Source organism: Leopardus geoffroyi, chromosome C1 (assembly GCF_018350155.1).
Source record: "Leopardus geoffroyi isolate Oge1 chromosome C1, O.geoffroyi_Oge1_pat1.0, whole genome shotgun sequence".
NCBI lineage: Eukaryota > Metazoa > Chordata > Mammalia > Carnivora > Felidae > Leopardus > Leopardus geoffroyi.
The window spans coordinates 75974598-75995337 of record NC_059328.1 but is presented as its reverse complement, the minus strand read 5'-3'; the positions used below and the strand labels follow the sequence as shown (position 1 = coordinate 75995337).

Below are 20740 nucleotides of genomic sequence, written 5' to 3'. Positions count from 1 at the left end.
GTATTACCTTACAGTTCGGTAGATCGGATGTTCAAAATGAGTCTCACTGGGATAAAATCAAGGTATGGCAGGACTGTGTTCCTTCTGAAGGCTCGAGGGGAGAACCTGTTTTCTTTCCTTTTCTGGCTTTTGGGGGCTGCCCCCATTCCTTGGCTCATGGCCGTCTTCCATCTTGAAAGACAAGCAGTTACAACCCTCCTGACTTGCTTCTTTGTAATGTCTCCTCTACCTCCAACCACCCTCCCTTCTTTCACTCATAAGGACCCTTGTGATTACATTTGTCTCACCTGCATGATCCAGGTTAATCTTATCTCTACAGCTGATTAGCAACCTTAGTTCCATCTGCAACTTTAGCTCACTTTCTGTGTGGCCTATCACATTCACAGATTCCAGGGATTGGGACATTGTCATCTTTGGGGAGCCATTATTCCACTTACCATACTTAGCTTCCTGACTTCAAAGATAGGTGGAGAGGGACACCTGGGTGGCTCAGTCAGTTAAGCGTCTGATTTAGCTCAGGCCATGATATTGCGGTTCCTGAGTTCAAGCCCCACATCGGGCTCTGTGCTGACAGCTTGGACCCCGGAGCCTGCTTCAGATCCTGTGTCTCCCCCTCTCTCTCTGCCCCTTTCCTACTCATACTCTGTGTCTGTCTCTGTCTCTTAAGAATAAATAAACATTAAAAAAAAAAAAACAAAGAGAGGCAGAGAGAAACAACAAAACTAAATTATGAATGGTGCAGCTGAAACATTCTGAGCTCAGGGTGAGAGTATTCGGGTAGAGAGAATCGAGAAATTCAGAGACTAACAAAACCAGTCAAAAAAAATATATAAGGGTGCCCTCTATGCCAAGAACTTTGGGAGTCTCGATGCTTCATAGTGTAAGTGAACTAGCTCTGTTCCACATCTGATGGTCAGGCAGGATCACAGAAAAGCAGCTGATCAGTGCATGCCAGAGGGTGATCCAGAGTGTCTGCCCAGTGGCATGATTCCAGCGGGTCAGCTGGGGACGGGACAGCTGTGTTGTTGCTGTTTGACGAGGAAGGCTGCCAGGAGCATTAAGTCCCTGCGTGATCTATAGGTGATCTACACAGCACCTGCTAGCAAACTGGAAACCCAGAGAAATGTGAATTCTAGCATTAATTAGCATCAAAAGTGAATGTGAGAGGCCTAGAAATGGCAGCCTGGCCCTGAAATTCTCTTACACATAGTGTGGCTACAATTTGGGCTACTTATTAGTGTTTGCATTTGCACTGCATTATCAAGAAAATGATCTCGCCGGCTTTTTGATATAAATGGTGCCTGATAAAAAGCAGCGAGACCCACTGTACTTTCCTTTTTTATTACTAGAATTTGTTTTCATGTTTATTTATTTATTTTGAGAGAGAGAGAATCCCAAGCTGGCTCTGCACTGTCAGCACAGAGCTCGATGTGGGCTCGGACTCACAAACTGTGAGATCATGACCTAAGCCAAAACCACGAGTTCCATGCTTAACTGACTGAGCCCCCCAGGCCCCCCTAGACCCGCTGTACTTTCTGATGTAAAAAAATCCAAATAAAAATTTTTTAATGCTTATTATTTTTGAGAGACAGAGAGAGACAGAGTGTGAGTGGGGGAAGGGCAGAGAGAGAGGGAGATACAGAATCCGAAGCAGGCTCCAGGCTCTGAGCTGTCAGAAGAGAGCCCGATGCAGGGCTCGAACTCGAACCGTGAGATCATGACCTGAGCCAAAGATGGACGCTTAACCAACTGAGTCACCCAGGTGCCCCTGATGTAAAAATAGATTTAATGACATCTTTGTACCCTTGGTAGCACCAAAAAGCACTTTAGTCCCACAGGAAGCGGGCTGGGAAACACTGCTCTCCAGGTGTGGGACTGATGAGTTCTTTACATCCAACACACAACAGCATGGAACAGTCTACTACGTGTCCAGGGCATTCAGCAGTGGCCACTACCATATCCCTCCCCAACCTGTGTGATTTGGTTTTGTCCACCATATTTATCACTGAATAAATGAATCCACTGAAGATATAATATGTGCTCAATAAATGTTTAATAAGTGCAGGAAATAGGAATAAATAAATGACTTCAGGTACTTAAAATTCTCAACTTAGGCCTACACTGTGGTTCTGAGGGATCACACCTCTCTGATCCCATGTATTTCTTTGCAGTGACCTCATTGTGTGCACGCATTTTTGCTTGGCCAATTTAACGGGCTTGCTTCCAGCCTATGTGAACTCTAACTAGAAAAATGTATTTAAGGATATTAGAAAAAATGTATTTAAAAATTGTCTTATAAAACAAGAGATATTTTCATTAGAATTTTTGCCTCGATCGAAGGAAAACGTTGTTGGACCCTTGCTTGGGTTCTGTCTCCAAGGACACATCCAACCACCAGATACAACTGCCTGCTGAGAGCCCAGAGGTTGGTGCTCCTTTCTCTCTAGTCTCTCTAGTCAGTGACATCAAGAAATAATAACCCCTTTCAGCTGTGTGACTCAAGGTCTGCAAGGTCCAAAGCATGTCACTGTTTACCCTGAGAGAATGTCCGGGAGAGCTGCTTGTGGGTCTCTAGACTCATCAAAGATGCCGCCCCAGACCAGTAATCCCCTTATAAATGGATATGTGAAGTCCTTAAGATACTAGGTGACCCTATCTTTGTGTAGGCCTTATATAACCTTTTCTGACTCTCTCTCTTTTTTTCTTCTATCTCCTTCCTTCCTTCCCCCCTCCCTCCTTTCCATTCATCCATCCTTCCTTCCTCCCTCCCTCCCTCCCTCTCTCCCTTCCTTCCTTCCTTCCACATATTTATTAATTCTACAAATATTGTTGAACACCTACAATGTGCAAGGGGCTGGTTAGGAACTGAGGATTCAGCTGGGACTAAGACCAAGCAGTCCTTGCTTTCGTGGAGTTTCCATACTAATGAGAGGGTGAGGTAATGAACAAGAGAATAAATTGATTAGTGAAATATCCTCAGATTATAAGTCTTAGAAAGGCTGTGAATAGGATGCTGTGAAAAAGAATATCATGGGGAAAGTATGTTCTTTCTTAATGCGCAGAAATCTAGGTGTCTGCATGTGTGTGAACGAATCTTTGGGGGGCAGCTCCAAGGGAGAAAGCTTGGTTCAGTCTTTCTGGTGAAAGAGGGAAAAGAAAACCTAAAGTGACGGGGTAACCTATCTTGTGAGGAACTCAGGGAGTAAGGGACGTCCATCTTGCTTATCATAGCATGGCCAATGTATAGCACTGTGCTGGCATACGGAAAAGACCCCTGAAGTAATTACTGATAGGAAAGTCACCTGATCCTGTAAAGCATACATTTATGGAACCCATTCTTTTTGTTTTTTGTCCCATGTAGAAGAAAATCCAGCAGTCTTGAGTGATAGATAACCTTTCCATACATGGCCAACTTTGGTGGCTCAGGGCAGGACCTCCTGTGAAGGCACTTAGTAAGGGGTGGCAATGAGTTCAGGGATGCAAGGCAAACTTTCTTCATGGCCTCATACAGGAGGTCAGACTGTGGGAGGACACCCCTTGGAGGTATTAAGACATTGGTGCCAACTGACTGGGTATTTGAGAGAGGATTATCTCTTGGGGCCAGATAGCTATTTACGAGAAGAAAATGAGCACTCTTGACCCACCCCAGAAGGGTTCATTAGGAAAACACAATACCCATTATAGCATTTACCCTCTAGTAATTTATTTCATTGTGCACACATCAGTTTCCTACTCCAATAGACCATAAGCTTCTCTTGTGGCAGCTTTAAAAATCTGATGGGAAGACGGGACTAAATCTTGTCTTGAAGCTGCATTTCCGTTAGCTTATGTTTTGAGAATACAGGTTTAGATCCATCAAAACAGCCTTTGCACTTTGTTCATAAGATTTACTATCATCATCCTCATCCTGGTGTTAACTGGGTGGTTTTGGGGTGGCTGCTGAAGATTATGGGCAGGCCAAATTCCTCCACACACACCCCTCCCGAAAGACCCCTCCCCCCAGCCTCTTTCTTGTTGATTATTTTAGGACTCAATGTCCAGCACATAGTAAGCAACTGTGGTATTAAGTATAAAAAACACTAAAATAAAAGAAGTCATAAAAAAAAAAAAAAAGGAAGCTTGGAATACAAGTGTCAATCTTATCTCACAACACCTGGACTTTGAATGTGTTTCCCATCATTATTTTTAGCATTTCCAATGGGATATAGAACAAGCTGCAACAGCATAATAATACTTGATTCAAAAAATTCATTCTGGGGCGCCTGGGTGGCTCAAGAAGTTGAGCGCCCGACCCTCGATTCGGGCTCAGGTCAAGATCCCAGGGTTGTGGGATCGAGCCCTGCATGGGGTTCCGTACTGACAGCACTCGAAGCCTTCTTGGGGTTATCTCTCTCTCTCCTTCTGTCCCTCTCCCCCGACTCATGCACCTTCTCTCTCTCTCAAAACAAAAAACAAAAAAATCATTTTAATGCTTTCCCAAACAAGGTGTACTGGAGACCACAGAGGAGAGAGTACAGAGGCTTATTATCTTAGAATAGTTCATGTAGGGGCTCCTGGGTGGCTCAGCCAGTTAAGTGGCCTACCTTGGCTCAGGTCATGATTTCGCTGTTCATGAGTTCAATCCCTATGTCGGGCTCTGTGCTGAGAGCTCAGAGCCTGGAGCCTGCTTCGGATTCTGTGTCTCCCTCTCTCTGCTCCTCCTTTGCTCATGCTCTGTCTCTGTCTCTCCCTCAAAAATAAATAAACATTAAAATAAATAAAAGAAAAAAGAATAGTGCATGTAAATGCATGAACAGCAAAGATGTCCTTCGAGCTGGGTGCAGGTCAGATCTTTGTAACTGCTACCCCATCCTGCCTCTCCCAACCCAAATGCTTTGACCCCCAAAGCCTCCAAACCTTCTGTCAGGCCAGGTGCAAGAGTAGAGACTAAAGAGCCCCTAGAGATAAAAGGCTGTCATGAAAGCCCCAATAAGCTTTTCTTCCCCAGGATATGGCATTAGAGAAGCCATCTGAGCTAAAACGATTATCGCTGGGCTGCTGCCAACAGAGAATATTCTATTCCCAGCTTAATAAAAAAAAAAAAAAAAAAAAAAAAAGAAAGAAAAGAAAATGTAAGTTGAATCCAAATGAAATATAATTCTATTTCCTTTTTATCCAAGTGATTTCAGTGGACAAAGGATAGGAACTCTGCTGAGAGCAAATTAAATAAGTCCTCTGATACATCACAGTAGCTTTTAGGGCGGTGAGGCCAGTGGCCTGGAGAGGGAGGTAAAGCCACCTTCCCCCTCAGAATGAAAAGAGAGGGAGGTAAGGGTGAATTAAACCTCCACCCTACTGATATCTCCTCTCTGCACCAGAGGAGTGTTCATCCTCTGAACAATCGTTGCTGTAAGCAGTAGGGAGTTACAGAGGGTTCTTGACTAGGGGAGTGGCAAGACAGAGGTAGCATTTAGGAAGCTGAACTTGTCAGAGTCTCATGAAATATTTGTTGAATGAGTGATTCAGATTAAGAACAAGACAGAGATGTGGATTTGGCCATTTCTGTATATGGATTTCAGTAAAGCTCTCTGAAGAAAGGATTAGAAAACGATGTTCAATCAACGCCACAAGTATAGCTTTAGGTTATTTATAGTTTTCTATTTGCTTATTCTTAAGTTAATGCAGCAAAAGTGTTGACCAGATTTGACTTACAGAACGTGATAAAACACAGCTTTACTTTTGTTGCCGCTGATCTGATGAAGTTTATTGTCTGTGGTAATCTTTACCTGCCCTAGATAAATACGATTTACCCAGAGGCAATATACAGTCAGTCCTGTTGCCCTTTTAAGTCACAAACACACTCTAAGGCACCCATTAGAATACCCAGCCCTGGAAATAATTAAAATGATGAATTTTATATAATGTCAAACCTCCCTTTGTCAGACCACACCACTAGTAGCTTGTAGCCCACATTTTTCCTTTATTTCTCTTTTCTTGTTCCTCTTCATTCATTGGGCTCAACCCTAGGGCTGGAACAGAGACAAAGGGAAGACAGGAGCAGAAAACGGTCTTGCTTCTGTTGTATCTGCTATCACTTGGCTTTGTGCCGAGTTAGGCTTGTGTTTAAAGCTGATACTCTCTTGTGGCTCCGGGGTGGCTCAGTTGGTTAAGTGACCTGATTCCTGATTTCAGCTCAGGTCATGATCTCATGGTTCATCAAGCCTCAAGTCGAGCTGTGTGCTGGGATTTTTTCTCTCCCTCTTTCTCTGTCCCTCCCTCACTCATGCTCTCTCTCTCAAAATAAATGAACTTAAAAAAAAAAAGCCGATACTCTCTTGAGCACCCTTGTGGGGGTCCTCCTGGTGGTTTCTCTGGAGATGTGTTGATACCCCTTCTTTAGCTGGTTGCTCCCAGCCTTGTTGGAGGACCCACTCCCACACTGTTGGAACCCCACGCCCCTGTAGATGGTCTTCTAGGCAGACCCTAAATCAGTCTCGGGAGGGCAGTCCTTGATCCTGTGCACCATTGTGTCCTGCTGCAGGGGTAGATGAGGTCATTCTCCACACGAAGCGATTACTTGCCCTGACTCCACCCCCCGCAATACCGCTCACCCCTGCCTCTTCTACCGTGCATATTTTCTGGGGCAGCTCGCCATTCCTCAAACTGCAGGCCACACATATCCGACTCTCAAAGTGGCCATGTTGAAGGGCCCCCGAGACTTGAGTGGGGAGGTTCAGACACCCGCCCCCCACCTCTTATTTCCTCATGGGATATAGGACTTGAAGTTCTCAGCACAAATTTCCCCCATCCCATCTTTCCTCTTTCTTCCCACTGTCCAAAAACTTTTTATATTCTTGAGGTACAAAAGAAGTCCCTGGATAAATGTCCTGAATTTTTGAAGCTCAACCTCACAATTTTTTTTTTTTTTTTCTTTTTAAGATTCCTCTTATGGCACTCTGTCTCAGATATACTTTGGTAAGTGAGAGCTAGACTATCAGTCCCCCTGGAGAAACTGAAGAGAGAGTGTTCTATTTAACATCAGGTTACGTTCACTTAACAAATTCTATGTAGGGCATGCTACAAAGTAAGTTCAATTTTTCTCATTTAATTTTCTTGTTCTTTCAAAGCTTGAAGTTAAAAGAACTTCCAAAGTACCCGCACTGGTAAATAACATTTGCAGTCTTTACTAATCGCAGCAGTCGCTCTGGGTTGTATACATTTCACAGTTCAAGAAGACACTCTTTAAGGACATAAATGCAAAATTAGGAATACAGAATTGGTATAAAAACACATATTTACTTAGAATGAGAAAAAAAATTATAGCAAACCACAAATTTTGAAATGCTGGCTATACTGCAAACATCAAAAACCCAGCAAGATTACATAATGCGTTAGTGAATGAATGGTCTTAAATACATACCTCTGGAAGTTCTTTTGAATTTTGATATGGTCAGCAATTCTGGATGAATATAAAAGGTATCTGAAAATAAAACATACAGAGGAGTAATTAAATTGCATTAAAAAACCCCTACATTGCATTAAGCTACTTGATCATGTAATCACATTATTCTTAACACTATACGTTGCTTTGTTTATATAGGTACAGTGATTTCATTGTTTTGTTGTGCTCCATTGATGGGTAATTTTTCATCCCATTTTGTTTAAAACTGCTGTCCTCTTCAGGATGTGATCCAATATACTGGATTAAAACAAAATTTTTTTTTTAACATTTATTCATTTTTGAGAGACAGAGTATGAGTGGGGGAGGGGCAGAGACAATGGGAGACAGAATCTGAGGCAGGCTCCAGGCTCTGAGCTGTCAGCACAGAGCTGGACACAGGGCTTGAACTCACAGACTGAGAGATCATGACCTGAGCCAAAGTCAGATGCTTAACCGACTGAGCCACCCAGGCACCCCCAATATATTGGATTTTTTAAATACGTGACTAAACAAACATAGTCACCATAGAACTGATGTTGCTCTGTGCCCTACAAGTGCAGGAATGCCGATAAGTTCTATTTTGTGTGAGTTACATAAAAGAATACTGTGGGTTTACAACTGCATACAGTGCTTATTGAGTATACTCCAGGCAGGATAGAACTTTTGTTTTGAACGGGCGTGTGTGAGAATCAAATCCTCTGCCTATAATTTTGCATATTTGAAGACTGGCAGAATTTTTCACAGACTAGCTTCTTGCTTCATTATTTTGGAAACTTGTTTCTTCTTCACTATCCACATACTTTCGATGCCCAGTGCAATAGGTCATGTTCATATTGCAATATGACCGCTGGCATTGCTGAAGTGGGTGGTGGGAAGAATGCCAGAAGCCATTCCTGCACCAGAATAGCTAGCAATAACTTAACTAGATGTGAAAGTAAACCACATAAACCTAACCTTCTTAACCTAAACTCCACGGATCTTCAACTCAACTTCCCCTTAGCTGAACCCCTAACACCCCATGGTCTCTCTAACACCAGCCTACAGAAGGGCAAGTGTAACAGAGGGTGGGTTGGAGAGGAAAGGGACAGAGGTCCTGATTGTGGCCAATATACTTCTAAGTTTTACAAAAACATATTACCATGTAAACACATTGCTTGGGCCCCAAACAGGGCCTTGAAAGAGGTGTGGGCTCATGAGGGCCCTGGGATGTCATTAACTTATCTGCCCTGCTAAGTGCGAACGAGTCCCGTTTGGACACACCACCTATTCACAAGACATTTCCATTTACAGTGTTGGTGCACTGGGGCGCATGCGGGCAAATGCAGGTTAGTATGTGGTACCACCAGCATTTAGCAGTTGGCTACCCTCCAACAAATTCAGCAACTGAATAGAGTTTTCCTGTGTTTTAAGTTTCATTCCCTAGCCTCAAGGCATAAGGAACCTCACTGACCTCATTAGTATGTTCACATGCAATTGAAAGGTGTTTGCCTTAGAAAATAGAGGCAGTTTAGTAAATTGGCACGGAGGAGACTCGTGGAAGGACAAGAAAGGGGTGGGTTGTGCTCAGACTTTGGGCAAATTAAAGAGAGCACGATAAGATGTCCGAATTATCAGTTTAAGGATTTTCTTTGTCACACGTGTAGTCTAGAAGGGGGTCATCACAGGAATGTTTCCAGCGGGAAGTAATAGAATACTCAACTAACAATGGCTTAAGTAACAGGGCTTAAATAATAAAGATAATTACTTCTTAGAACAAAAGCTTTGAAGGTAGGTGAATTGCTAATTCTGATATGTTGGGGCTATTTGTCCTTTTCTCTATGATTTTCTTGATCAAAAGGTGGTTGCTTCAGCTCCATATATCATTCATCCAAAGGCAGAAAACGGGAGGGGGGGGGGGGAGGCAGTGAGAGAGTGTGTGCCTTTCTCCTTTTAGAGAGGAAAACAACCATTTTCTAGCCAGTTTCCTATCAGAATTCCTCTTTAGGTCTCATTGGCCCAAACTGGGCACATGGGTGCCCCTCAGTGTAAGGGGAAATTGGGAAAGTGGGTCTGGCAAAGGGACATGGGAGTTCCATGGCTTAGTCATGCTTCATCACTCTGGGCTGGGCGTATGGCTTCTCTGAACAAAATATGGACTCTATTATTAAGAAGAAAAGGGGATGGGAGCCTGGGTGGCTCAGTCGGTTGAGCGTCCGACTCTTGATTTCGACCCGGGTCATGATCTCACAGTTCATGGGATCAAGCCCCAAGCTGGGCTCCATGCTGACAGCACGGAGCCTGCTTGGGATTCTCTCTCTCTCTCTCTCTCTCTCTCTCTCCCTCTCTACTCCTCCCCCTACTTGCTCACTGTCTTTCTCTCTCAAAATAAACAAACTTTAAAAAAAAAAAAAAAGAAGGAAAAGGGAATGGCTATTGGGAGGCAACTAATGGCATATATAACAGAAACTTTTGTGTTGAGTATCATAAAACTATCTTTACTTGACAATTACTAAGCTAATGTAAACCAAGGACACACATGAAGACAAACTATCGTTTAGTTAGCCAATATTCTGTGCCAGGATCTGGTGCTAGATGTTAAACATAAGTTTCCTGCAGTTAGCCTTGCCCTGCAAGATGGATATTATTATCATTATTTTCAGAGAGATTAGATTACCTCCCCATTAGGGAAATAAGTAGCTTCATTTTGATTTTATCATTAAAGCCATTGCCTTTCTTGAACATCAAATAAATCATATGCAATATTCTCTTTTGTTTCAGACTTATCTTGCTAAATATTAGGCCTGTGATTCATTCATGTTGTTAAGGGTACTATCATGTGCCTCTTATTGCTGTGTATTATTCCATGGCTTGAAAATATCACAATTTATTTATCTACTGCACTATAGGTTGATATTTCGGTTGTTTGCCGTTCAGAGATATTATGAATAAAATTGCTTTTAACATTCTTAATATGAGTCTTTTGGCATTCCTTTCTGTTGGGTTTACATACAGGAGCAGCATAGGGTATTTTTAGCTTTGGTAGATACTCTTTAAATTTAAAGATTTAAAGATTTTTAAATCTTTAATTAAATCTGGAAGACTTAAATATTTTGAAGTCTTTAAAAGATTTCCAAAGTGGTTGTACCAAGTTACACTCCCACCAGCAATTTGTGAGAGAACCATCTGCCAATGTTTGGTGTTGTTACATAGAAGGTGGTAAGACATATGGAAAAAGAAAAGCTGGGCAAGACGAGGGGGATTGTTGGGGCTGGGAGAAAGTGGAGCAGGTTGAAATTTTAAATACAGTGGTTGAGGGGTGGGTACCTGGATGGCTCAATCAGTTAAGCATCTGACTCTTGATTTCGACTCGGGCCACGATCTCACAGTTCATGGGTTGAGCCCTACATCGGGTTCCACGCAGACAGTGCAGAGCCTGCTTGGGATTCTCTCTCTTTCTCCGTTTTTCTCTGCCCCTCCCCATTCATGCTCTCTCTCTCTCAAAAATAAATAAATAAACTTAAAAAAATAAATACAGTGGTTAACATAGGTTTGTTTTTTTTTTTTCTTTTTGAGAAGGTGACATTCCAGCAAAGTCACAAGGAAGGTAAGGGCATGAGCAATGCAGGCATGTGGAAAATGGAGGCAGAGGCCAGGGCCAGTACAAGGGCTGTAAATCGAGGCGCTGAGTGCTGGAGTCAGGGTAACAGGTCAGTGTGGAAGAAGAGCGAGTGAGGGGGAAAGCAACAGAAGATATTATAAGAGGCAAATGGCACCAGATCACGCAGGATCTTTGAGGACACAGGGAGGACTTGGCCTTTCACCCTGAGTGCCAGGGGGAGTCACAACAGTGTTTTGAGCAGATGAGTGACATAATCTGACTTCCATTTTAGAGAGATCATTCTGGTGTCTGGGTTGAGGACAGGTTGTAGGGTGGGAGCAGGGAGAGCAGTTAGTAAGCTACTGCAGGAGGTGACGGTGGCTTTTGGGCCAGGGCGGTGGCAGTGGACATGCTGAGACTGATTAGATGCTGGGTGTATTTTGGAGGTAGAGCAATCATTTTTATTGGCATCACTAGCTTTAATATTAGCAATGCTATGGTAATAATAATAGTTATCATTTTCAATCTCTTACTATGTCCGTACTGTATGTTTTATTATTCTCATAAACTGAAGCTCAAAGATGTTAGGCAACCTCCCTAAAAACACAGGTTTCATAAGAGATAGACCAGGCATTCTATCTTAGCTCTAGCAGATTTCAAAGTTAATGCTCCTAAAACTGCCTCATCACTAGGTTCTGGTTTCCGTTTTGCCTCTACCCCAGGCAGCGCCTTATACATAATAGGTGATCGATATATTTACATTGAATTCATTGACACCATTCACTTTTCCCTGAACTTTGTTTCTGGATTTTCTTAAAAAATAGGCTTTTACTGTTATATTTACATACTGTAAACTTTACTTTTTGCGTATATAGTTCCATGACTTTTAACATGCATAGATTTATGTGAGCACTACCACAATCAGGATATAGACTATTTCCATTGCTTCTGCCTGCCCCAAATTCTCTCATGCTGCACCTGTGCAGCCAAACCCTCCCCCACCCAATAATTCCTGGAAACCCCTAATCTGTTCTTCATCTTTACTGATTATAAACATGAGTGTACAGGTTTTTGTGGGAGCGTAAGTGTGCAGTTTTCTGGGATAAAAGCCCAGGCATGTGTTTGCCAGTCCATGTGGTTAATATTTGTTTAACTCTATAAGAAACTACCAAATTGTTTTCTAAAGTGATTACACCATTGTGCAAGTCAACCAGCACCGTATGAAAGTAACAATTGCTCTGTGTCTTTGTCAATGCATTTTGAAATTTACAGTGAAAGTATTTTAGACTCCAGAATATATTTATAGGCTAAATTCCATATTCCATATTTTTTTAATGTGTCACATAAATTTAGTCTGTGACATTTTCCTCATTGAAGATATTTTGCAATACATTAAAATACATCAATATTTCATGAAAAAACCTAGTATAGAAGAATTTAGATAATACCCGTGATATATGAAATTTCACCCTGGCTATACATTTTTTTAATTTTAAGCATCAGTTTTTAAAAAGTAACATCAAAATGATAAGGATTGCTGTATTCTTCATATATCCCATGTCTCATAAATTTGAATTCAACTGCTAGTTCTTTTCCCAACCATATATGTTAAGGGTATTTGCTTCTGTTTTTGAATGGTAACAGTACCCATTTTCTCTTCCTTAGGAGTGATGCTTAGGTCTTATTTTTCTGATTCTTCCAGAAAATGCTGCATGTTGCGTTTGAATAGGAATTGAGGGTTCAGAAAGGGGTGGGCAATTACAGATCTCTCTAATTTTAAAAACCTGAGGTATGGGTCCAGCCAAGTGCTCAGCTTGGTTTCCATGATTTCTAAATAAACATGATATTGGCATACTTTACAAAATTTACCACCTGCCCTTTTTGATCCAGATACCTTTCCATTTGGAGACTGTTATTGTGATGTAATTAACACATATAAATAACACAATGTGCTTGCACAACTTCCAATAAGGAAGTCCCTATGAAACAGGCCTAAGCTTTTCTTTTCTTTCGGGGATGTTGTAGAAGTTAGATAATCAAAGGTCATAAGGTAGTGAATGAAAATTTGCTTTAAGGGACAAAAACATGTTACTATTATTATAAAAGATAAGTCACTTCTTAATTAAATGAGTACTAAGTACCTCATATAGTGAAAGTATCATGTAAGATATGTTCATGGAGAATATAAGTATACAACAGAGCTCTTACCCTCATGTACTTACAATCTAGTTGGCAGAGAAGTAAAATGTTTAAAAAAATTTAGGGGTGCCTGGGTGGCTCAGTCGGTTGAGAGTCCAACTTCAGCTCAGGTCATGGTCTCACAGCTTGTGAGTTCAAGCCCCACATCAGGCTCTGTGCTGACAGCTCGGAGCCTGAAGCCTGCTTCGGATTCTGTGTCTTCCTCTCTCTCTGCCCCAACCCACTCACATTGTCTCTGTCTCTCTCTCTCTCTCTCAAAAATAAATAAATAAATAAATAAATAAATAAACATTAAAACAAAATTAAAAAAAAAATTTAAGTAAGTATTCCAGTAACACATGAATACACGTTACAAGGCTTTATGTATGTGTGATTGCACAAACAGTAAAATATCCCACACATTGGTCTATTACATACATATATAAGTTTAAATGGTGCACTCTCACAAAGTATTGGTTTCGTCTCACAGCAGATAATGTGTGAAGTCATAAGCCCACTATTCTTATCTCAGTTCCCTGAGCAGGTGAAGAAATTTGAGCTGGGCTCAGCAGAACATTAGGGAGGAGGGAGAGGACATTCCAAGCAAATAAAGTGTCAAGAGCCAAAGTGCAGAGATGGAAAGTGCAAGCATGTGCCTGACCTGTGAGCAAACCGGTTGGCTTGACAGAGGAGTAATGATAACAGCAGTCATTAATTGAGCACTGAGTGTGGCAAGCACTGGGCTAAGTCTGATACACGGGCTACCTCACTAAATCTCAACAACATTGGAAATAAACTGAGGGTTTGGAATCTTCCATACAGGTACACAGCTAATAAGTTGTAGACCTGGGGTTCCAACCCAGATGGTCTGATTCTAGTCCTTAACCTCAACATTATACTGTAACACTAAGGCTAGAAAGGCAATTTGAGGACACATTGTAGGGAGCTGAGATGTTTGAACTTTAGCCCAGAGGACTAGGGGTTCTCCATCTTTTCCCCAGCCCTCTACATTTAACTGATAGGATATCTTGAGGAACATCCCCTTGATAAAAATCGTTCAACATGAGCATGGGCTGGGGAAGAGCATCAACATCTCCAGCCTGTGTGTGGCAATGCTGCTCATTCTGTCCTGAGAGAGTGAGATGCTTCTCAAGGAAGGGCGTCTCCCTTTTGAGGGTCACCACTATAGATGATGGGGGAAGCCTGGAAGTCTTAAAAAGAGAACGTAGAAGAACCAACGAGTGTCAATGAATTTGGCAGCAAGGTCCAAAATGGACTGGACACAGGTCCAGGCAATGGACCACTGCAGCCCAACTATGCAGATAAGGGAGAGCTAAGGTGGGACAATGGGGATGGCTGTTGGGAAGGGAAGATTGATAGGACCTGGTGACTAGAAGGATCTAGGGGCAATGGAGTGGAGGAGTTAGTCAATAAAGATTGTATAACTGTGGTTTCTTTCCTGTGCCTTCAAGAAGAGCAGACTGGTCCCTACAGCATCCTTGAGCCCTCAAAGTCTATTGTCATATCGGCCATGGCCACTAGAGGGCTGCCCCATCTCATCTGGAGCCCAGACTGATTCCTATGCAGGGAAGACAGTGGGACTGTTTAAAATCCAAGTCCTGCTGGTCCCTGGAACTTCATGAGAGCCTGGGTTTACAACGGTTGATTTTCATTGAGACAGAAGGTTGGAAGGTCTCCCACGCACTGACGATGGCTGGAAGTGGCCTAAGAGGTGGTGATAAGTTACGGAGTGCTGGTGTGGGTGCCCAGGCCGCCAGGGGAACAGGAGGGCAGGAGGAGGAAATCTCAGGTTTGAAGATATCCTGGTCGCGGAAGACAGAGAACTTGCACAGTTGAACCGCAGCTGGAGCGGATGTGTGTGCCCATGTGCGTGACTGTGGGGATGCATATGGGCGGTACCTGTGCACGGGTGAGTGTATGTGTGGATGCATATACGTGCATGCGTGAGAGTGTGGATGGGTGAGTATGCGTGTGCACGTGTGCGGGTGTATATGTGTATGTGTAAACGTGTGCATGCCTGGGAGAGCGTGGCACATGTGGGCAGGCTTCCAAGTGTCTGTGTGTGTCTGCTCTGCAGGGGGAAATGTTCATGTTTGTTGCTTGGCTGCAGCCCAAAAGACAAACAATGAGGTGAATGGAAATGAACTGGAGTCTCTGCTTCAGCAGTGATTAGCTGCCATCAATTCTGACCAAGCGGAGATACAACAGGCACCAAGGAGCAAACACTGGGAAACTCAGAGACCTGGGTTGTGCAGGGGTCTGCAAAGCCACTCGGCAGGCAGCGTCCTTGGACAGCAAAGGTCGCCTCTGGAGCCTGGAGCGGGAGATGGGTCATTCCTGCCCTCAGACACAGATCTGTTTGCTATTCCATCCTGGCCAGTGGCTCTTCAGTCTGCCCTTGGTCTTACTAAACATCACTTTACTTTCTGATGGGTGGACAACTACCTACCTCACCTTCCCCTGGCAGTTTTCTCGTTCTCTTTGTCAGGCTGGCCTCCGTCTCTTCCCAGAGATGAGGTGAGAGCCCTCTTTCCAGCTGCTCAGAGGAGCCCGGCTTCGTGCTGTGTTCGCACTTAGTCATGTTGCCTTGTCCTCAGGCTCCCCTCTTGCCACCTGTCAGGGGTTGGAAGCAGAATGGTGAAGGCAGAAACACAGACTGTCTGGTGGGTTGGTGAGAAGGAGTTGTTCCTTATCTCTAGACCTGTGCACATATTTATGTGTGAGCGAGTGGGAAAGGTGGTGGTAGGGAGGGCATTAGACGACCCTGGGGCAGGCCTTCAGCCCTCAGAGCTGGGGTCCCTGGCTGTGGGTTCCCTGAGGCCAACCTGCTAAAGTGCATGCCCTGTCCTCACAGAACAGGGTCTTTCCTGGGCTCTCACAATCCCTTGTGAGCAGGTCTCAGAGGGCGCCAGGCCCCTCAGGCAGCATGGCTATGAGAATTTAAAAAAAGCTCTGCATACACAGCAGGTTCTCCTTATGCTTGTATACTTGGGTGTGTGGGGAGGGTACTTCATCATTCATTCACATCCTAATAAATCTAGAGTAGTTGCTTCGTAGAAATTACTCATTGGGCACCTGGGTGGCTCCATTGGTTAAGTGTCTGACTTCGGCTCAGGTTGTGAACTCAATGGTTCGCAGGTTCCAGCCCCGCAATGGGCTCTGTGCTGACAGCTCGGAGCCTGGAGCCTGCTTCAGATTCTGTGTCTCCCTCTCTGCCTCTCTCCTGCTCACATTCTGTCTCTCTCTCTTTCTCTCTCAAAAATAAATAAACATTAAAAAAGAAATTGTTCATAACACTTCCAGTTTGCTTTTAGTCTTTAAATAGTTCCTGTACTCATTTGCCCCCTCAGGGCACAAGAGGCCCAGTCCTGATTTTCTTTCTAATGCAGTTCTTGTTTTATAGTTCACTAGATTAAATAGCTGTGGGAGTTCTCAAGCTTTAATATTAAAAAAAAAAAAAAATCTCCTGAGGATCTTGTGTTATTTAAAAAAAAAAAAAAAATTCTAGGGGCACTTGGGTGGCTCAGTTGGTTGACCAACTCTTGGTTTTGGCTCAGGTCATGATTTCACTGTTCTGTAAGTTCAAGTCCCATATCAGGCTTCATGCTGGCAGCGTGAGCCTGCTTGGGATTTTCTTTCTCCTCTCTCTCTACCCTTGCCCCACTCACGCTGTCTCTGTCCCTTTCAAAATAAATAAATAAATTTAAAAAAAAAAAAAAAAGGTAAATTCTACCCCCAAAGTGGGGCTTGAACTCACAACCCTGAGCTTTGAGATCAAGAGTAGCATGCTCTACCGACTGAACTAGCCAGGCATCCTGAGTAGCTTGGTTTAAAGGCAGATTTCTGGGGTGCCTGGGTGGCTCAGTCGGTTGAGCGGCCGACTTCAGCTCAGGTCATGATCTCGCGGTCCGTGAGTTCGAGCCCCACGTCGGGCTCTGTGCTGACAGCTCAGAGCCTGGAGCCTGTTTCAGATTCTGTGTCTCCCTCTCTCTGACCCTCCCCCATTCATGCTCTATCTCTCTCTGTCTCAAAAATAAACGTTAAAAAAAATTAAAAAAAAAAAATAAAGGCAGATTTCTCAGGCCCCGTTCAAATCTATGGAATCAGAATTTCTGGAATCAGACACAGGAATTTGCATTTTACCAATCCCTCCCCCACACCCAAGATCCTGAGTTGGGTGATCCACAGAACACATGCTGTGAACCATGGTGTGGAAGGATGCTTGGATCCATTTTTTTTAATGTTGAGTTTCCAGAGTTCTTTATATATTCTAGACACAAGGCCCTTGTTGGTTGTATGATTTGTAAATCTTTCCTCCTAGACTGTAATTTGTTTTTTCATCCTTTTACAGGGTCTTTCACAGAGGAAAAGTATTAAATTTTGATAAGGTCCAATTTGATGAGGTCAACTCTGCTGAGCCCTAGGTCCCAAAGATACCTTCCTGTATTCTTTTCTAGAAGTTTTGTAGTTTTATGTTTACATGTAAGTCCATGATCCATTATGAGTTAATTTTTTTTAATGTTTATTTATTTTTGAGAGAGAGACAGACAGGCACGAGCAGGGGAAGAGTTGACAAAGAGAGGGACACAGCATCCAAAGCAGGCTCCAGGCTCCGAGCTGTCAGCACAGAGTCTGATGTGGGGCTCTAACTCACAAACCGTGAGACCATGACCCGAGCGAAAGTCGGACACGTAACTGACTGAGCCACCCAGGCGCCCTGTGCGTTAGTTTTTATATTAGGTGTGAGGTTTATGTCCAATTTCTCCAGCACTACTTATTGAAAAGGCTATTTCTCCTCCATTGGATTGCTTTCATTTCTTTATCAGAAGTAGTCAGGGACATATTTGTGTGGCTCTAGATCTGGGTTCTTTATTCTGTTCCACTGATCCATGTGCTTATTCCCTCCACCAGCACCATGCTGTCTTGATACCGGAGTTATGCATTAGGCCTTAATGTTGAGAAGAGTGGTTTCTCTCACTTCATTCTTGTTTTTCAACATTGTTTTGGCTATTCTTTCTTTAAGTTTATTTAATTTATTTTGATAGAGAGAGAGAGCATGTGTGTGAGCGGGGAAGAGGGGGAGAGAGAGAGAGAGAGAGAGAGAGAGAGAGAGAGAGAATCCCAAGCAGACGCCATGTTTTCAGCACAGAGTCTGATGGGGGGCTCGATCCCACGAACTGTGAGATCATGAACTGACCCGAAATCAAGAGTTGGATGCTTAACCGACTGAACCACCCAGGTATCCCTGTTTTTAGCTATTCTGGGGCCTTTTCCTTTCCAAATAAATTTTGGAATAAACTTGTCAAGGCCTACAAATTAACTTGCTCAGATTTTGATGGGAATTACATTAATACTGATCAGTTTTAGAAAAGGACTGTATTTTTTTTTTCTTGCACCAGAATTTTGGGAGAGCAGGGTTTAACCAAAGCAGTTCTGAAGTCTTACCTTGTTAAATGTTTCTTGCCTGGGATATACTTTTACTTCCAGTCACTACAATCTCTTGTCTGGCTGCAGAGAAGAAACCATGTGGAAAAACTGGGCAGCTACAGTTGGTGCAAGGTTCACCAATAAGCTTTGTTCCAACCTAGAATCCTAGAAATTAAGCATACTCAGTGCTCTAAATTGTCTCCTTAAGGGCACATTGTAGCTTCTTGGGATTCATCTGCTCTCTTTAGGAAAACAGAATAGAGATATCTTAAGAGAAGTAGGTTGTGGGATGCCTGGGTGGCTCAGTTGGTTAAGCTTCCAACTCTTGATTTCTGCTCAGGTCATGATCTCGTGGTTCATGGGATTGAGCCCTGAGTTGGGTTCCACACTAACAGCATGGAGCCTGCTTGGGCTTCTCTCTCCCTCTCTCTGTCCCTCCCCACCTACTCCCTCTCAAAATAAATAAGTAAACTTCCAAGAAAGAGAGAGAAGTAGGTTGTACTTCTTGAGTCTGTGAGGTCCAAATGTTTACTTCATTCACTTGATCCTCACCTCTGCTTTGCCAGAGAAGGAAGATTGAATGGACTTGAGGGGTTACTGGGAACATGCATCTCACCAGCACCACCAAGCACTGTTCCAAGGGTGCGAGAAGATGTGGTGACTCAAAAAGAGGATGGTTTTGTGGAAGGTCTTTAAACTTAACCTCACACTCTGCAGTGCCTGCTCGTGCACTCTTCCCATTTCTTATCCTCCTGGGAAGCAGCTGTCAACATGCAATCCTAATGTTCTCGCACCCTTTTCCTCACATCGCTCTTCCCACCCCCCTACCCCCCTCCCAGTCACACCCTTCAGTTCTCCAATCGGTTATTTGTAGCCAGTGACTCAGATGTTTGGCACGTTAACGTTCATCTCAGTTAACACCAGACGAAGTGAACCCAGTTTCGTTTCTGTCCTCATCTAAAAGTTGGCCCCAGACTAGTTCACAGAATCTCTGCAGTTTTCCTTGGCTGGTGTAAGCTATGTGTGTCCCTTTAGTGATCTGATTGATACTGGCCTTTGTGGTGGATGTCACATCCAGAGAGCTGTAAGGACACACTTGATAAAAGGGACTACTTACCTGGAATTTACCCTCAGAACACCATAATCTTGACAATGACAGTTTTGCGCACCTCCAGTGCTTTGAGGGGTTCTTATAGTTCTGAGTTGTATAGAGGCAATCAAAAGATTTCTTGAGAATGACTAACTCCCCATGTGGAATGAGAACTGTATGCAGTTAAACAGTTAATTATACCAATAGCATCTAAATGTGGTATCCACACAATAAGCTTCAAGAAGCATCCAGTGTGTCGTAACCTAAAATGCCCCTATCTTAGAGAATTAGCAATACCCTTAGTTGGATCTGGCTAGAGAAATGACTTTACTGAAGCCTTAAAACCTCTTTGCCAAGTTCTCCCCCCGCCCCCAGTTTTCTTTTTTCTTTATGCCTTACCTACCCTCTGATGTCTTCTGCCATGTTACATTGGGATGGTTCCTTCTACATGCAAATGGCAACTGATGTGGTCATTGGGTTCCATGTCCCTCAGTAGTTCCCTCCAGGAACTACGTGAGAGCATACCCAGGGCCTGAGGGCTGGAACACAAAGAAAATGAGGGTGGAGTGTTGCTGAACTAACCCAAGAGCTATATATTCTTTCTGTATTTTTTCCTTGGTCAGTGAGAGCACACAGCTGCCTTGCTTAGGGATTACAGAAGCTTGTAAGGCTGGGCTCAGGGCTATGGAAACAGTAATACCCATGGGACTAAGGCATCCATTGTCTGTTCTTTGCTAAACTCACTTCCATCACCAATGCAAACATTACGGTCATCCTCCTTTCCCCTCATCGCTTCTGCCGATCACCCCCCCCCCCCCCCCCACATCACCTCCTCCTAGGCTGGCCAGACGCTTCTGCCATTTGCTGGAGGAAGAGGGGATATTTTTTGGTATGCACAGGAGAGCCCTGGTTTCCTAGTTACACTATTCTGTCCTTCCTTGTCCCAAGCTCCTTCTACTAACTGCAGAGAGCTCTCAGTTCACAGGGGCTGCTGCTTTCAGTGCTTGCTCCCTGAAGGAGCATGCCT

At 43.5% G+C, this 20740-nt stretch overlaps 1 long non-coding RNA gene across 2 annotated transcripts in view; it reads right to left on the bottom strand.

Annotated features, from left to right (window-relative positions):
• The window catches only part of LOC123598202, a 36641-nt gene that overhangs the window by 5299 nt on the left and 10602 nt on the right, over window positions 1-20740 (bottom strand). For both annotated transcript variants that reach the window (XR_006712443.1, XR_006712444.1), the window contains 3 exons: window positions 20117-20252; window positions 15646-15809; window positions 7400-7459 (listed from right to left, as the gene is read on the bottom strand). This is a non-coding gene — a long non-coding RNA (uncharacterized LOC123598202). The remainder of the gene's footprint in view (window positions 1-7399; window positions 7460-15645; window positions 15810-20116; window positions 20253-20740) is intronic.